The sequence below is a fragment of the Psammomys obesus genome, unplaced genomic scaffold (assembly GCF_907164565.1).
Source record: "Psammomys obesus unplaced genomic scaffold, mPsaObe1.curated_primary_1811, whole genome shotgun sequence".
Classification (NCBI taxonomy): domain Eukaryota; kingdom Metazoa; phylum Chordata; class Mammalia; order Rodentia; family Muridae; genus Psammomys; species Psammomys obesus.
The window spans coordinates 15,050,794-15,068,169 of record NW_026585742.1 but is presented as its reverse complement, the minus strand read 5'-3'; the positions used below and the strand labels follow the sequence as shown (position 1 = coordinate 15,068,169).

The 17,376-nt window shown below is 43.4% G+C and overlaps 1 protein-coding gene across 2 annotated transcripts in view; it reads left to right on the top strand.

Moving 5' to 3' along the window:
• Window positions 1-1,402: 1,402 nt before the first annotated feature.
• Window positions 1,403-17,376, top strand: part of Aco1 (aconitase 1) — a 72,639-nt gene continuing 56,665 nt past the window's right edge. Inside the window, exon 1 of one of the 2 annotated variants that reach the window (XM_055599129.1) lies at window positions 1,403-1,550. The gene's annotated coding sequence lies outside the window, so the exon portion shown is untranslated. Of the gene's footprint in view, window positions 1,551-1,581; window positions 1,733-17,376 lie in introns of those variants that run through there. The other variant, XM_055599128.1, reaches the window with a different exon arrangement.

Here is a 17,376-nt window from a genome sequence, read left to right as displayed (position 1 = left end):
GAAATTCAGGCAGGGACTCTGAAGAACAGAAAGCAGGGGCTGCAAAGCTTGGTTGCTTTGACAGCAAGGGTCCTGACCCCCAAAGATCAGTAGCTGAAACTCTGCCTGTTGCATGCTGAGTACTCTAAATCCCAGGCAATAAGCCTTGAGTACCTGGAATAATAAGCCTTAGGTTTTGATAGCTTGGAACTGAAGCTCACCTATGAGTCCCTAATACTCGGGGTACTCCACAATAAGGGAGCAGTCTAGAGCAGCAAAACCCCCATGCCTAGACAGATGTTTGACATATTAGTTTTAGTCACCCTATAATGATACTCAGTCAAGTTAACTCAATCTAGAAATCTATACTAATTTTCCAAATAATGTAGGCATACAAAACCTCACCACCTTTCATCTCGAGCTAATCCTATCTTTGAGATCACATTGACTTGAGGGGTTAAACTGAATCTCAGAACTCAGACTTTAGATCGGTGGGCAGCATGTACTATAGGTTTATATACAGTTTTATATATAGAAAATTTGCATTCTGTGTAAGCCACAGAAATGTTGAGGTCCTATTTTTAGTGTTCCTGATGTCCACTTCCCATGCTTTGTGCAAGTAAAAACAGGAAAGCTGACTTTTTAAAAGAGCTGGCTCTGGTGGGCACACCTGCAAACCCAGCACTTTAAAGATGGGTGAAGGGAGTTCAAGGTCAGGCTGAATTCCACCAAACTATGAGCTCTATGCCTGCCTGGGCCCTGTGAGTTTGTCTCAAAACCAGACCCAAAACCCAAAACAATTAAAACCCCATTAAGGATTCTGAAACAAACAAAACAATAATTGAGGAAGGAATAGGAAGTGAAGGGCAAAGGGAAGGCACGGACAGGGACCTGGAGACAAGGAGATGACTGATTTCTTTGTGTACTGAAACACTCAGAAAACGATGGTTGTACTTCCCGCCAAGCATTTAAAAGAAAGGTGGGGAAAGAACACCTTTCTTTTTTCTGACCCCCTGAGCTAGTTACACTCTGCTCTCCCACGCTGCAGAAGAGGAAAAGCCTTCAAGCCTCCTTTGCACTTCCTGGGAGTGAGCTACTGGCAAAGCTGGTCGCAGCCCCGGGGTCCAGTTTCTCCCTCCTTTGCGGAGGAGTGGGAGGCTGGTGGGAATCTACGGCCCCGAGCTTCCCGAACGCCTTCGGGACTGGGCGGTACAGCGAGGGGCCGGACAGGTCCTAGTTTCCGCCCTCTTCCCCCGCCCGGGGCCAAGAGTCTCGGGATCTAGGGGCGGGGCCGGGCACTCTGCCACTCAGCCTCCGGCTCCAGAGTCGACCCTGGGGATGAGGAGGGGCCTGGGACCCGCCCCTGGCTATGGCCTGCCTTCGGGTTCTGGAAAGAAGAGGTGTCCCAGGCTCTGCTGCTTGGTCACAGCCTCAAGTTATGGCCCTCGGGGCCGGACAGGTCCTACACTCCGCCTGTCCGCGTCGGCCTGAAGGTTCCAAAGGGAGGGGGTGTTCAGTCCCCGTCCCCTGTAGCGGGAGTGTCCGGTACTGAAGCCAAAGCCCCGCCCCTGGTGGGTACTGAGCCCTAAGCCCCGCCCCCGTCCTGCAGCAGCTGGTTCCGGCCGGCTCTCCCTCGGGGCCCGCCTAGCTGCTGGTGCGTAGGGAGGACCGCTCGAGGGGAGGGGCGCGGAGTCGTCCTGGGTCAGTACTCGGTCGCTGCCGGTTGTGTGCTTGCGGAGCGCCAGTGTGAGCGGTGAGTAGCACGCGGCCCCGGGGCGTCCGTGCAGGCCTTCTCCATGGTGCAGACCCCGGGGACACGGGGCGAGCTGGGGTAGGCCGTGGACCCGGCTCCTGGGGAGACCTCTCCTCCTGCTCCGCAGCCTGCGTTGCTTCGGACTAGGAGTGGCTCTTCTCAGCGCCCTGGGAGTTCTCGCCGCGGCTGTGCGGGCCTCGTGGGCCGCGCGGGCTGCGCCGGGTAGTCTGCCAGGCCCAGCCCACGATATAAAGAAAGCAGCGGTGAAGGAATACCCAACAGGGGCAAAGGGAAGTGGAGTGAGGACGAGAGACCCCTCAGTGGAAGGGTTAGGCTCAGAGCCCAAGGTGATTGATTGAGAAACCCAAGGAGAATGGGACTGTTCTCGTTGGCCAGGCCAGTACACTAGAACTGCACATCTCCCTGCCGCAAGGCTGACAGCCCCTGAGCAGAAGTTGCCGAACTTTTGGACTTAGAACCGGTTGCGCGCCTAAAGAACCTTTGTTATATGGGCCGTGTTGATATTTGCCGTATATAAATAAAACTTAATACACTTAATAATTCAGAATAGACCGATTATATTTAACATGACATTTTAAAAAAAATCCTGTATTTTCCAAAACAAAGTTATTAAGAGAGGCTTTTTCCCCCATTTCTGCAAATCTCTGCTTAGAAGATAGGTGGATTCTTATACCTGCTTCTGCATTCAGTCTGTTGCAGGAAAATAGGCCATGTAGCTTCTGGAGATTTCCAAGTATACTTCTGAAAACGGTAACATCTTCGTACTGTTTAGAAGTGGTTTTGACTTCGTAGATAACCTGCACCTGTGGTTCACTGCTCCACACTTTAGAACCGCTGAGGTAGGCAGTGCTTGAGGGGCATAGTTCAGAGGGTTTTCTACTTTATGATCTTTCTACACAGCACTACGGAGAGTGTTAACCTCTGCTATTCAGGACTACTTCGACCTCACTTTGGAACTTAGTACCAGATCCCCACACTTGATGGTGGCTCTGGCCTTCTGCAAACTCAGAGACGTTCATGTGTGCCTTGGTTGTTTCTATTCCTGCTGAGTTGATCCATGTAAGAATCAGGATTTCAGCATTGAAGTGGCAAAGCAGACCTGTTGGTTCAGGGAAGTGTGTATGGAGAGATCATGCCAAATGTGTAGGGGTTAGTATAAGGTTACCAACTAGTTGAGAGGTCATTTCTGAAACATCAGGGTAGCATGCTTTTGCCTTCTTTCCCCCACGTTCAGTTCTGTTTGTAGTTTCTAGGCTTGGATTTGTGGAGGTATACTTCAGTCTTAGAATTCTTTTACTTACACATTCCTGGTTATCACTGTGAGAAGTCCTCCCTTGTGTAAGTAAAAGAAAACAGAAAAGAAGCCAAACAAACTCAATGCACCTTGGCCCCAACAATGGCAGCAATGTGCTGGTAAATGCTTAGCAATTTGTTCCCCAAGTAGAAAAAGCTCAGACATGGAACACTGGATCATTTCTAAGGTGAAAATATTCTCATCATGGGCTATTTCAAGCTTCAGAAATGTAACACTGCTGAACACAGGGCTGGAAAGAAATATACACAAATGCTAGCATAAATCTCTTTCAGGAAACCATAGGTGCTTGGGACACCTACTAACAACAGCCTAATTATAAAACTGGAGACACTAAAGTTCTGAAAGATCAAATATCCTCCACAACACTAGTCCGAGAACTGACATCAGGTTGTTAGGGATTCTTCTATCCAGGCTCTCACTGCCTCATGAAGAGATATTTCCTTCTAAAAGACAGAATGGAGGAAGCAAGACAAACAGTGTTGTTTGCCAGACACATGGTAATAAATATTGGTTTTAATTGTCATCCTAACAATGTAGGCCTCTGGTTGCCTTCACTTATGCTTTTGAAGCACACTTTACTAAGCAGTATTGATCTTCTTACAGGACCATGTTTCATATACTCATTCAGACAGGGAATTGTCTCAACTGACCAATAGTTACCTACACTCTTGACTGTAAGTTCCAGACAGGTCCTGTGATTAATTCCCCAAAGTCCAGAAGAGTGAAATAAATATCTACTCAGGGAGGCTCCATCATCAATGTAGTCTTATAGAAAGAACACAAGTGGTCACAGTTTGGATCCCATCCCCCTTCTCCCACCTGTGGAAGCAATAGTATATGCACAGATCATTTCTAACATATCAGCCAAAATGTTTAAGCTGCTCCATGATAACATGATGGCCTCTTTGGGTAGAGGATGGAGAAATCTGTTTGCTTTGATACACACACACACACATCTCTCTCTATATATATAATTGATAATATGTATATAATTTTTATCTCAAATTTGTGTAGACAGGGCATAAAACAAAGGAAAGAATCTAATGAAAGATCTCATCTATCACACATCAACATGCTAGACAACTACATTCTAGTGGCTTCTTTTCTGTTTTCTTTTTCTTTTTTTAAGTAAAACCAGACCCCTTGGCCTGAACAAAGATACCAGGTATGGGGTGTGTTATTCAAGTCTTCCAAATTTTTTGATGAGTTTGGGGAAACTATGTTTAAAATATACTAATACAAATCAACATTTTTTGTGTGACCACAAAAATTTAGCATGACCACAGCAAAAAATTAAAACCATGCAGTTCTGCTGCTACAGTATGAAAGCAGCCAGAGGCCATATACAAACAAAGGGGCATAGCTGTGTTCAAATAAAACTTTATTTACAAAACAGGTGCTGGACTATAGTTTACAAACCCTTGTGCTAGAATATAAAGAAGAACCCTGCTTTTCAACGATATCTTCTGTGTAGAAAAAGAGATACTTCAGGAATTCTGGGTCTGGAATCTCCAAGATAGATGTATGTGAAAGTTAGAACTACAGAGGACTTAGAATCAATCATAGAACAAATCCAAAGTAGGTTGGTTATTCACAGAAGGACCTCATGCATGCATTGTAAGTGGGAATCCTTACTCCCTGCTCTCTGGAGCGTTCTCAGATTTATATTGGGGTGGATGGACCCACCTTCTAATACAGTGTAGACTTTAACTGCATGCACAAAACAAAGAAGCATCTCTAACAGCTATCCTTATTTCAGGGCAGGGACAAATCTTTCTTATATATTATGTATATTATAATTATTATATGTGTTATATACATATTTGTACACATACTGTAGATATATGCGTATTTGTTACTTGTACACATATTAAGTTGTATTCATATGTGATCTCATACCCATAAATTTAAACTGGCCTCAGAAATGAAAAACAAATACTAAACTATTACCAGTTGCCATTTCTGAGTAGTGGAGTGGGGTGAAACCAAGTCAGTAATCTTTTTATTTTTGTAATGGTAGATACTAATCCTGTAAGATTCACATGTTGGTTTTACAACTTAAAACAAAAATCTAAATTCCAACAGGCCATGCCTTTAAAGAAAGATGGGGTGATATCTTTTGTAAGAGTGTAGCTAATCTCCCTGTTCCCCCCTCCCCCTCAATACGGCAAGTGTCTTAGTATTGAACACAGCAAGTCTTATAAAAGAGCATTTAATTGGGGCTTGCTTAGTTTTAGAGGTTTAGTCCATTGTCATCATGGCAGGAAGCATGGCAGCACATAGGCAGAAATGGTGCTGGGGAGATAGCTGAGAGTTCTACATCCAGATCCTCAGGCAGCAGAAAGAAAGAGACCACAAAGCCCACCCCCAGTGACACACTTCCTCCAACAAAGCCACACCTCTTAATCCTTTCCGAATAGTGCCTCTCCCTGATGACTAAACATTCAAATCTGTGAACCCATGGGGGTCATTTTTAGTTCAAACCACCACAGCAAGTAACGTTGTCATGTCACATTTTTGAACCAGGATGTGCAGTGCTAGTATATGTTAATTCAGTATTCAGAGCAAACCTCTCAAGTCAAAACATTCCATTATACATTCCCAGTGTTTGATTTAAAACTCTTGTCAGTGGTTAGAAGTGCTAAAATCAAAATATTTCTTGATGGGCCCTTGGAAACCTTTGTACTGGTGTTATAAGAATCTGGTATGTAGTTTTTAAAATGAAATGTTTAAAAAAACTATTTCCCTGTGATCCTTAAAGAAAATGTGAGTATGTATGTGTGTACATTTGTATATATGTGTTTGTGTGTTGTATGCACACATGTGTGCAAGAGCGTGTGTTCACCTGGGTAAAGAAACTGGGCTTGCCACAGTATTGAGGGTTGTACTTTTGGGGAAGGCGTCACTGTTGGCAGTTGTCTTGCCAGTAAACACATTGAGGAAACAGTTGATCCATTCTTGTACTAAGTTACCAACAGCCTGCCTGGCAGCAGGGCTTTGCAGAACTTTTTTCCAGTGGAGAGAGGAGAAGTGAGAGCAAGACATGGGAATTGAAACAGGCACAGGGACTACTGGAGTCGCGTTGTGCTGTGTCGACTTCCTCCTGGAGTCCACTGTGACCCTTTGTCCACTTGACTAACAGCTTAGAAGGTTCTTCATAGATTTAGTGCCATCAGCTGACCATCTCCTTCCTGCCCCCTCTCTGTCTCTGCCTGTCTTTGTCTCTCTCGCTCTCTAATGCACACTCACTCAACTTGATGTCTCATTTTTAACTTTTTTGTTGTTTAGTTGGATTTTGGTTTTTCGAGACAGGGTTTTTCTGTGTAGGCCTGACTGTTCTGAATTCACTCTGTACACCAGACTGGCTTCCAGCTCACAGAGATCTGCCTGCCTCTGCCTCTCAGAGTGCTGGGATTATAGGCGTGGGGCACTGTGCCCAGTTTAATTTTTAACTATTTTAGTAAGAAATTCAGGGCACACAAGTACATGGAGAAGAGAGTGATTTGTCTTCTACAGTTTTGAACATTACCTGTTGGCCAGTCTTATTTTCATCCATATCCATGTTCCACCTGTATCACTTCCTTTTCCTTCATAGATAGAAGTTGTTATCTTTATTTTCAGCAACTTAAATTAACAATGGTGAGAAGAAAAACAAAAAACAACAACAACAACAAAAACCCCAACTCCTTTCTTTGTGTTTTTGTTGCTGTTTATTTTTCTCCATAAATAGCCTCATGTAAGCCAGGTAGGGCCCTCCGTGTCTTTGCTTTCTAGCTATCAGAGTCTGGTTTTCCTAAAGCCTTTCTCAAATCCCAGTTGTAGCTATTTTTACCTGCTGTTCTTTCTTCTGGGCCTTATCTCAATGTAATTAAGTGTGTGCTTATGTTAGTCTTTCTGTTAGGTTGTAACCTTTGTATAAACGTTGTGTCTTTTTTATCTTCTTTGCTGCTCTGGTACCTAGTAATTACTGCAAGATCCTCAAGAAACACATGCCAAATTGAGTTGATAGACTCCTTGGAGGGGGCTGCAGTGATGACTCAGTGGCTGAAGAGCACTAGCTCATCTTCCAAAGGACCTAGGTTCTGTTTCCAGCACCTGCTTGAGAACTCACAATGATCTGTAACTTCAGTTACATGGGACCAATGCCCTCTTCTGACCTCTCCATTTGTCTTCCCGCATTAAATAAAAATATTTTTAAAGCCTTTATTCCTAGAACTGGAGTGGGTCGGGAAGGGCAGAGGCAGGTGGATCTCTAAGTTCGAAGCCAGCCTAGTCTACAGAGTGAGTTCCAAGACAGCCACAGCTACATAGAGAAACCCTGTCTCAAGAAACAAAAACAGAATTAAAAAAAAAAAAATGTTTTTAAAGAACCAATGGAGGGAAAGTTTGTAACATGAGTATAAAAGATACATTTTCTGCTCAGTATAAAATTTCTCTTGTCTGCATAGATTTTTGAAAGTTTTAAAGAGTGGTAATGGACTAGTTGTTTGCTCTGTTTGTTTTTAGGAGGTTTGGTGTTTTGTTTTGTTTACGTCTGTATCTAGAGGAGCTTTTAGGATCTATCCAACCTTACAATGCTTTTTCCCACCCCAGGAAAAATATCTAAAAATACATATCTTATAGCATCACTTTTATTGGATTAAGTCTTATCTTCTTGCCTCTGCTTAATGAATGTGTTTGAAAGTGTACATTTAACTCTTTTTTTATTGTTTGTTATTATTAGTTACATTTTATTAACTCTGTATCCCAGCTGTATCATTTAACTCTTTAGTAAGAGAAATAGGCTACTTTTCTAGCTACCAAGCTTCATGAAGTAAGTTGATAACAATGTCATCAAATACTGTAACTCATGTCATAGAGCTCCCAGAATGCACTGTGCGTAGTGTGTTAACTCATTGTGATTCACTAGTTTGAATTTTTGGTTGGGAGGAGGAACAGTCAATATACTTGGTCAGGAACTGCCAAGAATATGCCCTGATTGAGAGCTGCGCCAGAAAGATGTAAGGAAGGTTACAGTCTGTGATACATTCTCCAGCCTTGGGACTCAGGATGTTGTTTCTTGCATTAGCAAAAATAAGGAGTGGTTGCCTTAATGCTGCTGTTGCCTTTACAATTCACATCAGCCCATCCTTTCAAAGTTAGATACTAAACAAATTTTGCCCAAAATAAAGGGCATTTTGGGGAGCTTGAGGCTGAGTATCTGGTCCTCACATAGAGGCCTTATAGTTTGAAGATTATTTGTGAGTTTAATTTTTTTTTTCAAACACTGTTTAATTTGTGTATTCTTATGTGAAATGACTGCCTGTACCTGAGAGGTTGCATCCTGGGTACAAGAGAGTGGGTTGTGGCACAGGGAAGCCTGAGTGTAACTCTTAGCTAGGTTGCCACCCACAGGCCTCAGCAGGTGACCTAACCCTTCTGACTGTCTAGGCACCTATAAAATAAGATAGTGGTGCCTTTGTGGATGGGTTGTTTAAAGATTTTGTCAGTACTTTAAGGCGCCCAGCACTGCAGTGGCAACACATACATCCTTCGGTAGTAGCCACTTTTGGTCTATGACGCTGTTCGTTGCTACTGTTCTTCCCAGCTTCTGACATGACCCCAACCATCTCCTGAGCTCTGGGCCTGTAGATGGGCCACCTATGATGCTTTAACCAAAAAAGGGACAGTAATGACCTCTCTGTGCCCCTCGCTGGCCCTGTTCTACTTCTCTCCTCCGGCCCCCGGATATTTTCCTTCCTGCCCATTCTCACTGACACCATTCCCAGAGTCCAAGTGTGGTGACTGTAAAATCACATGCCTCCCTGACACCAGTCTAACTGACTGAAAGCCTGAAACACTCTTCCTTGTCTCCAGTGTAAATTCAGACCTTGGAGTGGATCCCTTGTGACCCAGACCTTGACCATCCCTTTTTCCTGTGTCCCCCATACTTCATTCAACACAAAAGGACTTTGTGAGTCCCATCACATCACTTTTTTCATGTCTTTATATAGTGTGCTCTGTCATTAGTCTCCTGTTCCGTTGTGATTCTTGAAGGTGTGTCCTGTCACCTGACCCTAGAAGCCTTCTCCCATGCTGGACTAGGTGCACTGCCTATATGCTTCCTCATCATCTGTGGCCATGCTGCTGTAGCATGGGAGACACAGGTTCTCTCTCAGCTTCTGATTATTCTCCAGCTTTTCTTTTTAGTCTGAGAGCAGCTGAGGATAGGAACATCCTCATTCCTTTAAATAGTAAATGCATGAGTGATTCTATCAGTTCCTTCTCTCATGTCAGGAGATAGTGCCATATGGTGGTGTTATCTCCAAATGTCTTGAGTCACATTTGTAGCCATCCTGAGACACATCCCACAGGTAGGATGGCACTTCCTTAGACAGTTCAAAGAAGCACAGATACCAAGATTTGATGTCACTCCATTACTTGTCACATCTTTAACCTAGTGAAGTGGGAGTCACCTGTATGTTCTACGACACATGTGATTCTCTGAGCTGGAACTCAGTGTTACTGAGGAGCTGCATTTGGCATCACAGTTCCTATCTCAGCACATCTGCCTCTGGCTTCAGAGTATCCACACCCTCGCTGTGATGGTGCTCTTGGGCTAAGAGACAAGGGCCTCAGTTCTGTAGGCATTTGCTATTGTGGGTTTATATAGTGAGCTTCTGGGAACTTCATTAGCACAAATCATCTGCTCTGAGGCCACAGTGCTGAGCCTCTGACTAGAGTCCATGCTGGGCCTCCAGACCCTGGTGAATGCCAACATAAAATGGCCCTGTGAGGTCCCTGGAGGCTGCACCTGCAACCAGTTGTGGTGATGTACTTTCTCATTCCTAAATGTAAGTCAAAAGTTCATGCCCACATACATTCAGGGGCTTGAGGAAATTGTTCAGGTCTTTAAAAAATGAGTCTCAGCTAGGCCTGCTATGTAATGCTCCCCTCTATTTTTCCTCAAAATTTATGTGCAAGCGAGGCATGGTGGCACATACACCTCAAATTTTAGCATTTGGGAAGCTTAGGCAAGAGTATTGAGAGTGAAAGGCCAGCCTGGTTGTGCATCAAGAACTTGTCTCAAAAACAACACACACATAAATTTGCACACACACACCCATTCATTCACACACTCACACGTGTTCATACACTTACATTTATACACTCATACACATTGCCACACACACATTCACACACCCACATGCATTCATACACATACACACTACCATACACATTTATATACACACATTTACACACACATTCTCTTACTCACATACATTAATACCTACACTCACACACATAAATTCTCATACACACACACTCACTCACAACTTAGACACAGAGGAGCATAGTTGGAGTCTCTGCAGGCAACACTCACTAATCCCACTATTGACTGTAAGAAAGTACAGGGTGAAGACCCACATACCCAGAGAATTGTGGGTGACCTTCCCAAGCGGAGGATGAGCCTGAGCTCTGCCTCAGTGCCGCTGCTTTCTGAGTGAGTGTTCTATGTCCTAGGGTGGCTCCTTTTTCTAGATGTCTCTAGAATCTATAAATGCCGAAACTTGACAACATTTTGTGAAACTGTTCTTTACCCTCAGTGATACTAAAAGTAAAAATGAGTCTTCTGTTGTTTTGATTTGCTTCAACTAACTTAAAGTGAGTTAATTGGATTAATTCTTTGTCTTTGAGGTCTGGGTATGGACACTGCACCCTTCAGGATTGGGAAGCCCCCAAAGGAGAGAGGCTTTGCTGTAGCCTGTCCCTGCCCCCCCAAATCCTGACTATTCTGGAGAGGCTGCACATCTCCTAAAACATGATCATTTCTGTGATATGTCCTAAGAATTTCCAGTGTTACTTAGTAATGAACTTCAGAGCAACAAAGGTTAGGTTAGAAGTAGCCACATCTCAATTATAATTTAATATTTCCTTACTCAGTTCATGTCTCATCAAATTTTAAGAAAATTTTTATATTGAAAGCCTATAATTTAAACCAGGTAGACAACCAGGAATGTATAAACTGTCTTTCTGAAAGCCCTTCAGTGGCTGAAAAGCTCAAGTAGCCCCTGCTACATTTCCAGATTGGTGGTGTCCCCATTATCCTCACTCACCATGACCTCCATGCAGCTGCCCAGCCCCCCTAGCAGGTGTCTACCAGGGGACCTTTGTGAGGGATCTCACCCTCTTACACATTGCTTAGACCTTGAAGTGAAAATTGCACGTAGGAGGTGTGACTTCAGTTCGCTGCTTTGGTGGCTTCAATGAGAAATCTTTGGTCACCTGACCCTCCTTCCCATTGCCCTGGAGCTTCCTAATGCCCTTGCTCTACTTTACCAAGGAGCAGGCTCCCACACACATTCTGTTTGTACACTTGTTCACCTGTTTACTCTGTGTACTGGCCTGTATGGGTGGGAGCTTTTGTCTCTGTCTCTTTGCTGGAGTCTCCCTGGGACCTGCACAGTTCCTGATGTGTATAAGTGTCCATTGAATGCACAAATAGAAAATCATTTTTTCTTTAGGAAGAACTTTTTAGATCATTGTCCAACCTTACCTTAGATCTGCAATCTACCTTATTTTGTAAAGCACAGAAATGTTAGATGCCTAAATGAAAATTAATCATTAACATCCATTTAAAAAATCTAGAACTCTATGGCCTAATCTGCTCAGTTATCTAGGTTAGGACAGATGACTGAAAAGAAATAGACTAATAAATAACTTCTAAATGTACAAAGAAGAGACAGCCTGGTGGCCAGGCTTTCCGAGAGGGGTGCTTTCAGCTCTCAGGCAGCCCTGCACCTACCATATGATTGGTGCTCAAGGAAAACGTTCCTGCCAGAGCACGTTGTTTTCTTTTTGTTTGGTTGGTTGTTTGGTTTTTTTTTTTGGGGGGGGGCGGGGGTTGGTTTTATTTGGTTTGGCTGTTTTGAGTCAGGGCCCCACTATGTAGCTCTGGCTGTCTAGAACTCAGTGAGTATATTAGGCTGGACTTGAATTCATAAAAATCCACTTGCAGGCCTCCACCTCCCAAGTTCTGGGATTAAAAGTGTGCACCACCACACCCAACAATTTTTTAAAAATACGTGTGTGTGTGTGTGTGTGTGTGTGTGTGTGTGTGTGTGTGTGTGTGTTGGTGTTGGAGTGCAAATATGAGTGCAGTACCTGCAGAGGTCAGAAGCCAACATCAACTCGGGTTACATGTGGTTGTGAGATGTGGGTGCTAGGAATCAAACTCAGGGCCTCTGGAAGAGCTGTAAATGCTCTTAAGCACTGAGCCATCTGTCCTGACTCAGAGCTGGCTGTCATAGTTGTTGCTTTCTCCAAGACTTTGTCTGTGCTCTCCCAAAATAGAGAATTGGGCTGGCTTCTTTTTCTAAGTTATTTAGTTACAAGTGTCATCAGCAGAAGACCCTAGCTTTTAGTTACAAGTTAAGAGGTTTTCATTTAGTCAAAATCCCTTTTAAAAATAGCTGAAAAGATCAAAGTTGTCCTGTCTCTAAGAAAATCCATTTCCCACATTCACGCAGAACAGCAAAGCCTTTCTAGCACTTTGCTTGTGGACGAGCTGGGGGCAATCCATGGTGATTTTGCCTTCGTGAAGACATCTAACCTCAGTGTTTAGGCTTATATAGACATCCTTTGAAACTTTTTTTTTAACAAAAAGGTAGTTTATATGTAGTATAATGTTTAGACACACAAGTCAGTTTGGGAATAGGACAAATTAATTTCTCTTTAAATAGAAAAAAAAATGAAGCAATAGCTGTCTTTCCAGTGCACTGAAGTAAACCTAAACATGTGGTGACTGACTTTGGAGTTGAGAACTGTGACTGTTCAGGCTGTACATTTAGAACAGATGTGGGACATGAGGAAAGGAGGCTACACAGCAAGAAAGGAAAGGAAAGTGCTTCCTGCCGTCAGATGGGCTTTCATAATCTACTCTGCTCTTGCCTTCTCTGGGTGTCCCAAATGAGCAGTCCTGAGGGTATACTTTCTGTGCTTCAGGCCCCAAAGGGTTGATTCCAGCCCTGCCACACTTAGGCAGAATGTGTGCTTCCCAAGAAGCTGATGTACTGCCTCTAAACAAACCGCAAAACTGCACCTACCCAACCACCAATGGGGTTCTCTTATGCAGAACCACTCCTCTGCTTCCTCCTCTGAGGGTGCAAAGGCAGTGCTGAGTGTAGGGTCTGTTTAATAGGAGGCAGGCTGACAGGATTCAACTCTGATAGTGAGATGTAACATAGGCCTACTTTATCTGTAGGCTGGTGTTAGAGCAAGAAGATGCAGCCTTTTTTTTTTTTTTTTTTTTTTTTTGTCTACCACGGTCATTAGCAGATATTTCACCTATTCCAAACAAATATGCCTTGGTGGATGAAAACAGCATCTACCCCTAGGTACTGATGCCATGTAGAATATGCCTCGGCATGTTTTTCAAGCAAGAGTGATGGTTTGGCATACATTCATAAGCAGTACTCAGTCTCAGGCATACAACCTTCCTGTAAAATTACTGCTTGGATATGAAGGTTTAGTCGGGCTACACAGAGCAAAGCACCTTGACCTAGATAAACTTTTCGCCCACATTTTAAAAGATGAGCCTCTTTTCTTGCTGTTGTAGGCAGTGAGGTTCTCAGTTTAGCAAACACAGAGCCAATTTTGCAACACATTTTAGAGCGTCATTTATGTAAGGGGAAATCTAGCAGAGTCTGAATCTCAAGCCATCCCGTTCTCTTTGGCATCCCTCTCAGCCACATCCCTGTCTCACTAACATTCCTTGGAGATGAGAACATTTGGTCACAGAGGCCATCTCAGTTTGTCACTCAGTTTGGCCTTACTGACACTTAAGCAGTTTACAAATGAAGAAATTCACATATGTAGCAGACAAATGGGAAATAGTCACTTTCTTCGCTGTTAAAGAAATGTAAAGATTGTCTTTTTCCCTCTCAAAACTTGGCACAATATAAGAACAAATTATCTTACCTGGTTTCTGCACCTCCATTCACTCTTCCGAGAAGAATCATTAAACATATAGAGCCTTTCCCAAATGCTTGGGAAAACACAGAGACATACAGATCCTTTCATATGACTGTCCCGCTTCTAGGAACTGACAGCCAACAACTTATTAAGTGGAGTAGGGGCCTGCTAAACCTCTGAATAAAGGTGCAGCCTTATTTGGTGATATTTCCAAACAGCTAAGGTCAAGGTATGCCTAGGGTGTGATGAAGACCATGCTGGATATCTATGCATAAGTGAAGCCTGCAGACCCCACAGTTACACCACATGGAAGTCATAGGGCAGTTACCAGCAAGACTCAGACCTCTTTGCCTGCATGGCTACTTCTTTATATGTCTACCTCAGATTAGGCTATTTGTGGCTAATACTTCATCACTTGTTTGTTTTGTGATTTCCTCTAAAACTCTGGGTTTGTACCCTCTACTCTCCTGTGCAGAGTGTACTGTGAGAATACTGATGTGCCCTTCATGCATCCATCACTTCAAATACGTTAGCTTTGAACCACTATCCTACCAAACAAGTCTCTTTATTTTCAGAATGTAGTACAGTGACAGGCTTCCCACACTTTATAAAATCCTTTTGTATAAGAACTCTTACTGCTTTCACTTTAGTAAGTGGCCAGAGGTGAGTGTTCCACAGTCCCAGGTATTAATACAGCTAAGCCTCCAAGGAAGGCAGGCTCTAAATGATTGCTTTCGCTGCATTGCCCTGTCTTTTTTTTTTTTTTTCTTTTCTCCTTTTTACTTGTTTGCTTTACCTCTCGCCTCTAATATCACCTTCTGTGAAACAGAAAAGGCAGCAGCCTAAATCATACTGCCATGTATGTTGACTCTTCCCGCTTCCCCAACAGAAGAAACTAGAATAATGTGTGCTGACCTCTTCACCAAATCCACAGTTCCCTCTCTGGGTCCATTCCTGTCTTACAGTGTTACAATATGCAGACTAGCCAGAAGAAACAGAAAAGAGATTGGAGTATAGCCCGGGTGGGGCGGGGGTGGGGTATGGGATGGGGGTGGGGTTTGGAGTGGGAGGTAGGGGATGGGAGGACACATGACATGACAGGTAGAAAAGAAAGCTGGAACCTGTGTTGGGCAAAGCTGCACATCTTGGAAGAGTTTTGGAGTTTATCCAACTATGGAAGGACTTGAGGATTGGAATGGGTTAGAGTTTGACTGGGGAAAGAGGCTGACCTAGAAGGCATTGGCCATGCCAAGAGTCTGTGCTTGATCTGCACTTATTCCTAAGCCAAAGGTCTTTTTCCTCACTTCCTCATTGAAATGTGGTCATTTGGGGATTTTTTGTGGAGTCACTGAACCAGTGAGACCTCCTATAAAGAGGTTTGCACTAAGAGTGATGATGTGGTGGAACCTTGGAGTGCCCCTGGATTGAATCCTCCAGGGACACTTACAGAGAGGGATTATTTCCCAATTTGCAAGCAAAACCAGTTTTAGTTGATATAACACAGCTGTTGTTTTTTGACCTGTGGCTCAGTAAAGATGGATAGGGACATGTAATAAGATATGGCTCAGAATAGTGCTAGAGAGAATAACTTCACCATTCAATACTGAGTTGGTCCTTGGACACTTCTGGTAACTATCTTCAGCTGGGGGCAGGTGGGTAGCCTGGTTGAGCCAGCATCACATTAACAGCAGGAGTCCTTATAACCACAAAGTGGTGGGGCAAAGGAAACAGCCGGAGTTCAAACCTCATTCTGTGTCTTCCTAGGATAAATACATTGTGCCATCCCTCAGAGCTGCTGTTTCTCAGATGTGAAATGGGAATGGTGAGAGCTCCATTGGACTGCAGAAGATAGTACAGGGGGTGCTCTCCACACCTCTCCCTCCTGATCCCTTTTTGCTTGAGGGATTTTTACATGACCTCAGGTGTAGGTGAAGAAAAAGGCATAGACTACAAATACTTACTGAAGTAAATATGAAGAAATGTATTTTTAAATAAATCTTTGATATATATGTTAATTATACTCATATATATATATATATGCTTTTGATATCTATTTTAAAAAGCAAGTTTATACACTAATGGGATGAATGTGCTTGTTTTGTTTCATGAGAAACAATACTGCAGGATTAGAGTTGATTTTATAACCATCAATGCTGAAAATACTGCTGCATATAAATACTTATTACAAAATGGTAACACATGCTTAGGAACATTTCAGAAACTGAACAGAAATTCTGTTGAAATCCCAACAGAATTTGGGATTCATTCATTTAATGATTTTTTAAAATTTAATTTTTTTTATTAATTATACTTTATTCACTTTGTATCCCCCCATAAGCCCCTTCCTCCTCCCTCCCAGTCTCACCCTCCCTCCCCCTTCTTCATGCATGCCCCTCCCAAGTCCACTGATAAGGGAGGTCCTCCTCTCCTTCCTTCTGATCTTAGTCTATCAGATCACATCAGGAGTGGCTGCATTGTCATCTTCTGTGGCCTGGTAAGGCTGCTCTTCCCTCAGGGGGAGGTGATCAAAGAGCAGGCCAATCAGATTATGTCAGAGGCAGTCCCTTTTCCATTACTATGTAACCCACTTGGACATTAAACTGCCATGGGCTACATCTGTGCAGAGGTTCTAGGTTATCTCCATGCCTGGTACTTGGTTGGAGTATCAGTCTCTGGAAAGACCCCTGTGTTCAAATTTTCTGGTTCTGTTGCTCTCCTTGTGGGGTTCCTGTCCTCTCCAGATCTTACTATTTCCCACTTCTTACATAAGATTCCATGCACTCTGCTCAACAGTTGGCCATAAGTCTCAGCATCTGCTTTGATAGTCTGCAGGGCAGAGCCTTTCAGGGGCCCTCTGTGACAGGTTTCTAGGTTGTTTCCTGTTTTCTTCTTCTTCTGATGTCCATCCTCTTTGCCTTTCTAAATGGGGATTGAGCATTTTAGTCAGGGTCTTCTCTCTTGATTAGTTTCTTTACATGTACAGATTTTAGTAGGTTTACCATATGTTATATGTCTATATGAGTGAGTATATACCGTGTGTGTCTTTCTGCTTCTGGGACAGCTCACTCGGGATGACCCTTTCCAGTTCCCACCATTTACCTGCAAATTTCATGATTTCCTTATTTTTTATTGCAGAATAATACTCCATTGGGTAAATGAACCACAATTTCTGCATCCATTCTTTAGTTGAGGGGCTTCTGGGCTGTTTCCAGCTTCTGGCTATTACAAATAAAGCTGCTACATACATGGTTGAGCAAATGTCCTTATTGTGTACTTAAGCCTCTTTTGGATATATGCCTAGGAGTGGTATGGCTGGATCTTGAGGAAGAGTTATTCCTAGTTGTCTGAGAAAGTG